At 43.2% G+C, this 12,184-nt stretch overlaps 1 protein-coding gene across 9 annotated transcripts in view; it reads left to right on the forward strand.

Moving 5' to 3' along the window:
- Positions 1–1,572: 1,572 nt before the first annotated feature.
- The window catches only part of Slc44a5 (solute carrier family 44 member 5), a 290,304-nt gene continuing 279,692 nt past the window's right edge, over positions 1,573–12,184 (forward strand). For 3 of the 9 annotated variants that reach the window (XM_076575270.1, XM_042280176.2, XM_076575269.1), the window contains exon 1: positions 1,573–1,634. The gene's annotated coding sequence lies outside the window, so the exon portion shown is untranslated. The remainder of the gene's footprint in view (positions 1,635–12,184) is intronic. The other 6 variants (XM_076575274.1, XM_076575273.1, XM_076575272.1 and 3 more) reach the window with 3 other exon arrangements.

A 12,184-nucleotide genomic window follows, 5' to 3' on the forward strand; every position in this document is an offset into this window, starting at 1 on the left:
GGCCGGGCTGGCCTTCAGCTCACTCTAGAGCTCAGTCTTGAGCGGCAGTCTTCCCACTTCTGCTTCCCAAATGCTAGGATTATGTGTGCACTCAGACTCCTCCTCCTTCTTCTTCTTTTCTTTTCTTTTCTTTTCTTTTTTGTGGGGGTGGGTTGGTTTTCTCAAGACAGGGTCTTACTATGTATGCTGGCTATCCTAGAACTCACCATGTAGACCAGGCTGGGCTTGAACTCATAGGGATCCATCTGCTTCTGCCTCCTAAGTACTGGAATTAAAGGCGTGCTCCACTACACCTGGCTCAGACCTCACTTTTCTAAGAGTTTACTTATACTTACTACTCCCTTTTAGAATGTACCAAAAATAGCTACAGTATTTGTGGTTGAAATATGGTGTCTCATTCTACAGAGAACAAGGACCAAGTCAATAATTTACTACTTTTAATTTTTTAAAAGTGGTGTGTGTGTGTGTGTGTGTGTGTGTGTGTGTGTGTGTGTGTGTGTTGTGTGTACGTGCACTCACATGCATGTGTGCGCATGCCATGGCATATGTGGAGGTCAGAAGACAACTTGTGGAAGCTGTTTTTTCCTTTCACCATATGGGCCACAGGCATATAACTTAGCAACACAGACTGGGCTGAGAAGCCTTTACTAACCAAGCCGTCCAGCAGGTCCCAAGGTAACATTTCAATGGAGAGGATATGATTAGATTAGGCTTGCCTCCTGAGAGCAGCTCTCAAACTAAGTTAGTCTCAGGAAACTGTCATGGGAGAAAGGGTTCTGAAGGAGGGTCTGGAATGTGACTGCGCAGTAGTGGAATTCGGAAGGCAGCTTATGTCTCCTAGGCAACGAAAGAAGCCCAAGAAAGGGGAGAAATGTTGGGAGAGAGGGCATGGAAAGCCGCTTAGACACCAGACAATTCATGATTTTGCCAAGAGCCTCGGGAGCCTGGTGTGAGCATGCTGCAAAAGAAATCCTGTCATTTAAGCGCGGAGGGTGGGCCCAGTCAGGGTAGCCATGCTCTTGGCTGATCATGCAGCATTGCCACATAAAAGCACATAGACTTTTAAAAGAGCAAGTGACTTGTGACCAGGTTGTACCTACAGATCACAGACCGCACATGCGAATAGCGTGGAGTATGAATAACTACCATTGTCATGGCTGCTGGTTAGTGGGGAAATTTGGCCATTGCACCTCAGAACTAACTGTGGAAATGCTACAAGGGGAGAGAGGGCCATCCTGGGTGCTTCTCTCAATCGTAAGCTTTCTGACTAGAAGATATTTAGGGATGATATAAATAATGACTGATTATTTTAAAACCCTCACACATCTATCTACTCCTACCTTCATACTCTCTGCTTCTTTGTTAACAATTGTTAATGAAAAATAAATTTTGAAGTTCCAGAGCTTAACGCTAAGGAGATAAATATCTCCTCCCACTTTTTCTCTGACTTCGGAGTGGCTCTTCGGACACTTGTGAGGCTGATAGAATCTCAAGCATTATGTCACCAAGAGAGGAGGCTGGCCCTTAGTGACACTGTAACACAATGCATTTGTGACATCATTTTATTTTCACAGTGGTGAGTGTCACAGTGTGTTTGTTCACAGTTGAGTTACTGAGGAACAGCACAGTGTAAGGTGAGTCTGAAGGCTGTGGATGGACAACCTTGGCCTGCAAGGGTTTGCTTAAGTTTATCACTTGAAAGTGTGTATTCCATATAAGTCAAGGAATACAGACACACACACATGTGTATATGGGCCGACATGTACACATGTAAAGTTATAGCCACACTTCAGCATGTATGTACCCATGCATACATCAGTATCTCAATCAACCCGCAAGAGTTCTGATGCTATTTTGGTGTTCATAGTGAAGTCACTTAAGCATTGCAGTAGCAAGTCGCCAAGCACCTCAGTGTTTTAAGCTTACCGGAGGTGAATGCACCCCGTGTGTTCTCCCCTTATGGAGTCTGGGCTAAACGAGGACACAGCTCAAGGTGGAGTTGTACACACTGCTGCTTCAGGCTCCTATGTCTCCTGCCATCACACATTGTGTGCATTTTGGAGAAAAAAGCTTCTGTATTGTGAAATCTCATGAGCACTCACTGTAGAGGCCGTCTTGGGAAGGAACTGGGGTCGCCTCTTCAGAGGCAGCACCAGTGTGCCAAGTACATGAGCAGCCTACTGTAGAAAGGGGTTCTCCACCTCTGCCAACTTTCTAACATCCGCGCCTCCACTAACTTCTGACTGAATTTCATAATTCACCCTGACCTGGGACCACTCAAGCTATATTTTTGGATTCTATATTTTTGGATTCTAGAATCTTAGAAATGGTAAGAGATAATTACTTTTGTCTTAAGCCACTGAATTTTGTGTTAATTTGTTACATAATATTAGATAATTAATATGCATATAGCTACAGTTTATGGATTTCTCTCTTTGGGGAGCTAGGGAGCCCTCTTCCTTCCCTGGTGTATAAATATTGGGGGAGGTGTTATGTATGTGAAAGAAAATTAAGAAGGTCCTGCAATGTAGTGGTTTTAATGTGCTTATTTGTACCATGTCTTTAAGAGTCCCTGGCATCTCATCTGCTACTTCTGGGCTCCAAAGAAAGAAAAAAAAAGGAAGTCTTTAATTCACAGTCTTCTTTAGCACTCTGTTGGCTTTGAATCCTAGCTCTCTTTTCTAATTAGTGAATTTTGCTTAAATCTGAATTAAATCTGAAATCCAAGTTTCTTTTAGCAGCTGGTTTCTCCTCCTCCTTTGCTGGGGAATCTTGCTCCTGATCTTCAGTTTTCTCTAGTGTAGAAGCTTGCTTAGAAGTGCAACCAAGCTAAAAACCAGAGTAATAGAGAGAACTCACAAGGCCTACAGCCCCACACCACAGCACCTTATAAACCAGAGTAATAGAGAGAACTCACAAGGCCTACAGCCCCACACCACAGCCCTTATAAACCAGAGTAATAGAGAGAACTCACAAGGCCTACAGCCCCACACCACAGCACCTTATAAACCAGAGTAATAGAGAGAACACACAAGGCCTACAGCTCCACACCACAGCCCTTATAAACCAGAGTAATAGAGAGAACTCACAAGGCCTACAGTCCCACACCACAGCCCTTATAAACCAGGGTAATAGAGAGGACTCACAAGGCCTACAGCCTGATACCACAGCCCTTATAAACCAGAGTAATAGAGAGAACTCACAAGGCCTACAGTCCCACACCACAGCCCCTTATAAACCAGAGTAATAGAGAGAACTCACAAGGCCTACAGTCCCACACCACAGCCTTTATAAACCAGAGTAATAGAGAGGACTCACAAGGCCTACAGTCCCACACCACAGCCCTTATAAACCAGAGTAATAGAGAGAACTCACAAGGCCTACAGTCCCACACCACAGCACCTTATAAACCAGAGTAATAGAGAGAACTCACAAGGCCTACAGCCCCACACCACAGCCCTTATAAACCAGAGTAATAGAGAGAACTCACAAGGCCTACAGCCCCACACCACAGCCCTTATAAACCAGAGTAATAGAGAGAACTCACAAGGCCTACAGCCCCACACCACAGCCCTTATAAACCAGAGTAATAGAACTCACAAGGTTTACAGCCCCCAACACCACAGCCAACCTACAGATAATCACCTTACATCTCAAAACCTTCAATTCATACCATAAAATGGACCAGGTTTGTGAAGTAATACATATATTATAGTCTAACTTGGCCATTCCACAATATATCCATCTGTGAAAAAATGCTATATAGGTATATAGTTTGTCAATTAAAAAACCTAGAAGAACCCCCTAAAATCTGTTAATAAAACCTCTCCAACCATATTTAGCCACATCTTTCTACAGAAGAAGCCCTTTCTCCCCCATCCCAGCCAGTCCTTTGATGTTTGACTAGGAAACCCAGGGAGCTGGGTATGGGGACATGGATCTATAATTCTATTTGGGAGACTGATGTAGAAGAATTCTGACAGTCGAGGCTAGCCTAGGATCTCTAGTGAGTTTAAAGCTAGCCTGGGCTACATAATGACTTTTGAAAAGTAAAGAAACCAAGACAGAGGATAAAGAAAAGAAAAGGAAAGAAAAATGGCCATCTCTTCTGCCCTCTAAGATATTTGGGTCAGATATGTGTCTACTTTATTTCACTCACTTTCAAAAACTAGCTGGTCTTTTCCTCTGTGCTAGGCACTCTTCTAATTATGCTTCAGATGTCCCAGAGAACAACACAAAGAACTCTGTGAAGTTGGCAAGCCAGACAGGGAGGGCAGATCAGTAACAAGCAGGTTGTTGGTTAACATTGAGAGGTGTGGTGAGAACAAGAGTACAACCAGGGTCACTGCTGATGAAGATGCCAGAGGGCAAGCTGGGCACGTCAGCAGGGTGGGTAGTGTCCACACAATGGAAGGCCCTCGAGAGAAAAGCCAGGTGTGACGTTTGGCTTTCATTGTCAACCTGACGCAACCTAGACTCCTCTGGGGAGAGAGTCTCGATGAGGGTTGGCCTGTGGGGGACCGTCTTAATTAAGTTAACCGATGTATGGAGCTTTGGCCCACTGTGGGCAGTGCCAGTTCCTAGGCAGGGGTTCTGAATGGTATGAGTGACAAAATCAAGCTGAGCACAGTAAACAAGCGAGCAGGCACATATGTGTTGTTCTTCCTCTGTTCCTGACTGTGGGTGTGCTAGGACCAGCTGCTTCAGCTCTCACATATACCTGTTCATTTCAAAAACTTGAAGGAGCCCTGGATGTAAATTTTGTTGTACACTGAATTGTGTTTTAGTGTTCAAGTCCAAAACCAAAATACTATTTTTAAAACTGATGTTCCATTAATATCTTATGAAACATTTATCATGTTGCCTTTCAAAAATGTTCAAATTATCTTAAATTTAGCTGATGACTTTACATATTTTGTACATATAAGTTAAAAAGTATAAAAAATATAGAATTTAAAAAAGCTGCTTGCTGGGCACACATACTTCAATATTCCAGTATTAACAGCATCCTTCACTGAACTGAGCCCATTTTTCTTTATCCTTGCTGTTCCCATTCTCTTAATTCTTGTTTGCACAAGTATGCCATCACAGCCTTTCCCAAAGGCCATGGCATTGACTTTCCAGACAACACCTTCCGTGAAAGAGCTTTGGTGGCAAAGGAGGACCATTATGTTGTTAAAAATGCCGATAATAAATAGATGTATCCAGGGCCATTGTGGCTGCCTGAGTATGATGGACTTGAAACCATCAAAAATTGCTTTTGGAACTCAGCCCTGTCTTTAACCACCAAGAAAGTTTATATATTACTTTTTCAAACTTTCTGGAAATTTTACTAAATAACTGTCATGCTTTGCAGATGCGAACTTGTTTTAGTAGTCTATAGAAACATCAGGAAGGCCAATCTGTTCTACTTCTAATCTGTTGTTCTCTTTTTTGATAACCTGGGTAAATTCTCACTATGATTCTGAGTTACTCTACCTTAGGCACCATAAAGAGACTAACTGGTAGACTATGTCAGCTTATGTGGGCTAAGACAGTTACCAAACTTGGCAGGAAGGATAAACCATGATCAAGTTTTAGGCACCATCACGGTATAAGTGAACTCACAGAAGCAGTCATTTATTAAAGTAAAGCTTTGGAGAAGTATAATAGGTAATTGCTTAGATTCTGAAGTACTGGAGTATCTTTCAGATATTTGGACTTTTGCTGAGTCCAGACTTTCCCTCAGCTGGTGAGGATCAGTGAGATTCTGCCTTCCAACTTGTGCTCCTACGAGTTGAAGCTGCATGTATGGAGTAACGAGCTGAAGCTGCATGTGTGGAGTGGAGGATCTTGATAACTGGTGCTGTTGACAGGGGTCTCCTTCAGGAATTGTCGGGAAGACCCCTGGGGTGGGAAGGTGGTGAGATGTGTTCCTGGGTTATGGTTAGTGAAACCCTCAGAAAAGATGCCATGTTTTCATCGCTGAAATGGGCTAACACTTCCCTAGAGTCAGCCTCTGAGCTAGCTCCTCCCCCGACATGAGGCAGCTGCTAGAGACTTCTGAGGGTGTGTCAAGTTTGAGGATATTAGTTGCTATTTTACCAAAGTCTGCATTTTGAGGACCTGGCAGAGAAATTTCCCTGGAATGTCTAGCCATCAATGGGCATCATGACTCCATTCTGTTCCCCACTTGGGTGGACACACAGGAAACTCAGAACTTTATGAGTTCACCTCTTAGTACTGTCACCAATAAGCACTTGTGGATTCATTTTGGTTTTATAACCTGATTCTTTTCATTGTCTCCCTTTAGATACGTTGTTTAGCTAAATTATATGTATGCTGTGAAAGACTGTTATACTAAATTAAAACACCACAGAATAAAAGATCAATCAATATATATCTTAGATGTGCCTTTAAGAATTCCTGTCTCTAATAACCGTGAAGTAGATGCTTTTCTCGTTTTTGATCAGTTCATAGCTCATTTAAGCATCATTGGAGATGTCTGTAGTTCTTGAAATAAAACTTATTCCATCAGATTCAAGATCCTGAATGTGCTCAAATTGTAGAAATAGGCTTTTACTACCTGTTCATGAAATAGCTTTCAGCTGGATTGTCAACAGCTGGTTGGACTCTTTCAAATTCTAAAAATGTTTGTACTGCTTCATCATCAGGGAGATGGGCAAGCTCTAGCATCTCACACTTTCCTATTTGCCACGTCTCTCACTCTTCCTTGGCTCCGTCACCCTATGTGGCCCCAGCTGGGTTTTACAGTAGAATGACTGTTGCAGGACACTTGCCCAGTGAATGGATTTGAATCAGATGCTTGGATGGATCCCATGGTACCAAGGAGAATAGACAGGGCAGTTGGAGATCTGTCTGCCTCGTTTTCCAGAACCCAGGGAGGGACAGCCACCTTGCAGGACTGTGCTTGAGGTCTTGAGTCTTGTCACGAGGTCCATCCCGGTTTAAGTCCCTGTCTTTCTCCACAGGAGCAGATGGGGCGATGGCAGCCCCACTCTGCCTCTCCTCTCCCGTCTTGCTGACCATCTCCACAGTCCCTTTGAAAGCCATAGTCTTCGTGTTGGCTTTGTGCTCCTCTCCCTTCCATTCCAGCTTTTTACCTCCCCTCTCTTTGGTGCTTCCCTGTCTTTTGGCGTCAAGTGGGAAGCATAGGATCATATTCATCAGCTACAGGAACCAGAAGTGATGCTGAGAACATGCTGCAAACAGGGTTCATCAACCCTCTTCTATGTGGGGTGCTGCGTCCACAATTTGCAGGTCATCTGAGGAGCCACTGTACTTCAGGCTCATGACTGGAGCAGAGACCATGTTTGTCCTTGGGCTATTTTGCTTGAGCGACAGTTGCTGTCTGCATTTGAGTCTGAGATGTCAAATGTTTGAACGTTTTAGGATCAGACTTCTGTTTGTCACTGGTCTTCACACCCAAGTCGTTGCATAGGGACATCTTTTTTAAAGCTGCCTTCCCATCTGACTCTGCCCATGGACTGTGAGATAAGAGTGTGGAGCTGGACTACATTGGGGGGAAATGTGGCTATATGCATTCACAAGTGACTTCAAGTCTTGTTTGCAACAAGATGACATAAACAAATAAATGTTGGATGAGACTAAATTCCCAGATATTAAATTAGTGCAGAAATTATAAACTTTAATTTACAGAGTTATTATCTAGACTTGGACATACTACTGTTATAATTCAATTCCCGTTTCTATTGTTTTGATCAGGTTGCCATCTAATCATTGGTAATAAATAATTTCCCATGGAGATGATTTTATAAACTGCATCTCATTCATCTGCTTATGGAGGTTGAGAGTCCTTTAGTCCATTTTCTCTGGCCCTATCCTCTTTCCTGGCCTTTGCTTATCTGATTAAGTCACTCATGTGACTGGCCTCAAGTCTTTACCTTTTTCTCTTGCTACTCCACAGATTTTATTCGGTGTTCATCACTTCTAGAGTAATTAGAATTCCTTCCCTTCCACCACCTAATCTCCTCATTGTAGACTTAGATTTCTAGTCCTTTTCACCCTGCTGTAGACATGACACTCCTGAAAGTCGAAGCTGCTCATTTTATAGCCCCCAAATCCCAGAACAACTTGCTATAGGCTGCACAGGAAAGAAAGCCAGCATTCCACAGCAAATCCTGCAAGGTTTGGATCCGACCCATCCTTTGCTTTCTCCCATCCCCTGCGTTCACTTTAATTTTGGCAATCAATTCCTTTATGCTTCTAATTCCCATGATGTTTGTGTTTATAATGCTGAAAATTCCCACTTATCCTTCAAGACTCAGTAAAAATATCACTTCCCCTGCACAAGTTTCCCACGTTCCAGTCTGTGGCCCTGCCTTTAAGCGAAGCAGTTTCTCTCTGCTTTCACAATTCCTCATACACACCTCAAAGCTCTTAGCTTCTCAGCCACACTTCTGGAAGGGAACCAAAGCCTGAGTAGGAGTTGGTCACTGGCTTAGTGTTCCATCATGGCAGAGCAGGATGGAAACATGCTTCAAGTAACAGGCATGCTGGCTGGAGCCGCAGCTGAGCGCTCACTGCACACTGGGAATGGACAAGTTTTTTTGTAACCTCAAAGCCCACCCCTAGTGAAAACACATCCTACCTCAAACCATACCGCCTGATGTTGCTAGGTCTGAATGGCTCCCTCAGGGGAGGGTGTGAGAAGGTGGAGTCAATGACACAGAACCCGGAGTCAGTTGAAGGCAAACAGTAGACTCCTTTATTCAGTAATGGGGAAGGCCTTATATACCCTCCTCCCAGCACCCAGGCTGTGTCCTGATCTGGTGACATTGTGTGGTCATCCCTCATTGGCTGGGCACAATCAGGACCTCTGACAGTGCCTGTTGCTAGGCTCGCAGGCCTACTCTGCACAATCGGGAACTCTGGACGTGCCTGTTCCTTTGCGTGGTCGTCCCTCATCGGCTGGGACCTCTAACAGCGCCTGTTGCTAGGCCCTTAGGCAGACTCCAGGTTGGCTCATCTTTTGGCCTCCTAAGCCTTATCAGGCCTTATCTTCCTACAACCTGGTCTTTTTCAATCAGTTCTACAAACTGGGGACCAAGTGTCCAAATATATGAGCCCTATGGGAACCACTCTCTTTCAAACTACCACATACGCTATAAATTCTCAGAGAGTTAGTCTACAGGTTAGATATATGACTATAACTTGAATTAAAAAAAATGAACAAAATAAAGCAATGCTGAACCATCTCCATTTATGAGTGGCGTCTAATTGGCTTTTGAGTATCACTCATTGTTCTTCCGACTTGGTGTTCACTGATGGTGTATCATCTGTCCCTGTCCTGGTGTTCACTGACAGTGTGTCATCTACTCCTGTCCTGGTGTTCTGATGGTGTATCATCAATTCCTGTCCTGGTGTTCACTGACAGTGTGTCATCTACTCCTGTCCTGGTGTTCACTGACAGTGTGTCATCTACTCCTGTCCTAGTGTTCACTGACCGTGTATCATCTGTCCCTGTCCTGGTGTTCACGGATGGTGTATCTACATTTAAGTAGAAATCAAACTATCAGCTTTTTGAATTTAAGGACCATCAAACTTTCTTATGTAGAAAAGTGTTTAATGAATATATAAATGAATGTTAAGATACAGTTCTTTCAAAATGATGTAAGGGAATGGGAGAGAACACCAGTGAGCTGATATTCATAGATATACTCAAATGTGTTCTCACTCTTCCATATAGAATATTCTAGGCCATTTCCAAGTAGTCTATGACATGAATCTAGTTCTAGATAATTGAAGTTTATTTGTTTCTTCAAGATTTCAAATAAGAAACTGTTCAACTCACCAAAAGTGCCTTTAAAGATCCATTTTTATTTATGTTCATGTGTAGCCTGCCACAAAATGCCTTAAAAATGTTATATAAATTTGGCTCTATGATCTTCAGGGAATAACTAACTTCTGGAACAGGACTTTTGAAACATGGGAAATTGGAATGCTTAGAGCAGGGAGTTTTCTGATTTGTTTGGAAATGTAAAGCCTGGGCTGGGGCTTGTGAAGAGAGTATGAGAACATGTCTTTGCTCAAGACTTTCTAAATGGTGAACGCTGTCAGTGTGCACTTGGTTTTTGAATTTCTCTCTGTGCCAGGGATCATTCACATGTCATCATTGTACGACTACTTCGGAACTTCTTCCCTCCCCTTTTCTCCCTCCTCTTGCAAGCTGTCCTCTGTCCTCCCCATGTGCATTACGACATGCACATGTACATATGCATACAAAATAATAAAAAAATATGAATGTTAACCCATTAATATTTGAGAGATGGGAAATTTGAAGGATTTCTTTTTCCAACTTCATAGAATTCTTTTTTCTTTCTTTCTTTCTTTTTTTTTTTTTTTTTTTTTTTGGTTTTTCGAGACAGGGTTTCTCTGTGTAGCTTTGCGCCTTTCCTGGATCTCACTCTGTAAACCAGGCTGGCCTTGAACTCACAAAGTTGAGTTGGCTCTACCTCCCAAGTGCTGGGATTAAAGGCGTGTGCCACCACCGCCCGGCCATAGAATTCTTGTTGTGTACTGTTGATTCACATCACTCAATGATTTTATTATAACTTGAATGTCATATTGTACTTGACATACTGATACTTTTAGAAAAGGTTGACCCATGAATTACATACTATGAAGCCTGAGATTAGGCTTTGCTTTTAGTCTTGACTATTATAGGAGTATAGATAGGAGTTTAAACTATGACTAGAGTTTACCTTATAGGAGTCAGATGATAAAATAGCAATAGCGGAATTCTTTTGACATTTCATTTGGAGACACTAACAGCAGTTGGATCTGGCTCAGAAGGGTCTTATGTTATATTTAAGCATATTTTTATTTTCCTCCCTCAGAACTTCATTTTGGAAGTTTGCAAAAGACGATGGATGTATGACATTTTAACTTTGTGAAATGCAGATGGTTTGGACTCCCAGCGAGGCACCTCTGGCATTTTCTGCTGCGTATCTTTGTTACAGAAGGTTCTCCTAAGCCTGCTAGGTGTTTAGCAGCCTCCCCAGCCTCAACCCGTTACATGCTAGACCCTCCTCAGTTGTGATAAGAAGTAATAAATGGCTCCTGACATAGCCAGTGTCTTCCAGAAAGCACATTCCCACCCATACCTACCTTCAGAACCCCTGATTTAATGACAGAGAAGAGAGTGACTATCTGTGAAAGACCCTGGCCTTTCCCACATAGTCCTGTAAGACTTCAGTTGATTATAGCTGGGCATGGTGGCTTACACTTGTCCTCCTAAGGAGGCTGAGGCAGAGAATTGATGAGAGTTCAAGGTCAGCCTGGGCTCTATAGTGAGGACCAGGCTAGCCAGAGCTACATTGGAAGAACCCGCCTCAAATAAACAAACAAACAAACAAACAAAATGGTTTATGGGGGTGGGGCTAGCAATATGGCTGTTTGGAGTGAAGTACTTGCTCTGCTCCATAAGCATACGGACCTAAGTTCAACCCCCAGAACTCACACACAGACACCGACACAGCCAGCACATGCCTGTAATCCCAGCGCTGGGGAGGAGGGGACAGGAGGACCACTAGGGCTTGCTGGTCAACCAGTCTAGCAGACTCAGTGAGCACTGAGTTCAGTAAAGACCGCGTCTCAAAGACAGCAAGGTGGAAAACACTTAGTGTTGACCTCTCGTCTCCACATGCATGCACACTGCAGATGCACACACATTCATAGGTGAGTGCACACACACATACACACACACACACACACACACACACACACACACACACACTGACAACAGGTCATAAAGTTGATTGTGGTCAATTACCACCTTTGCAACAGTAGGACTGCAGAGGTGGGACCTCCCCTTCACCCTGGAGGAGGGGATCAATTGCAATGAGCTATTTGTCACCAGACAGAACAAAATTAACCTCCTGACGTCTAAAATAGAACGTGTTGATATTCTCTGTGTTCTCTGGCAAGTTTATGTTTTCAAATTTATAGTTAATAATTTAAAACTACACTAGTAAGAGATTTTCAGGGAAATAAAAAGCAACAGGAAACAGATAATTAGGCAGATTCGTTTTCATTATCAGGGATGGGCTGACGTGACTGGGGGGACTGAGAAATCACATGATTTGCCCTCCATAAGTTGGAGGCCCAGGAGAACTGGTGTTGTGTGCCTGATGCTGAAAACTGAGAACTAAGCCAGAATACA

This window comes from Peromyscus maniculatus, chromosome 6 (assembly GCF_049852395.1).
Source record: "Peromyscus maniculatus bairdii isolate BWxNUB_F1_BW_parent chromosome 6, HU_Pman_BW_mat_3.1, whole genome shotgun sequence".
NCBI lineage: Eukaryota > Metazoa > Chordata > Mammalia > Rodentia > Cricetidae > Peromyscus > Peromyscus maniculatus.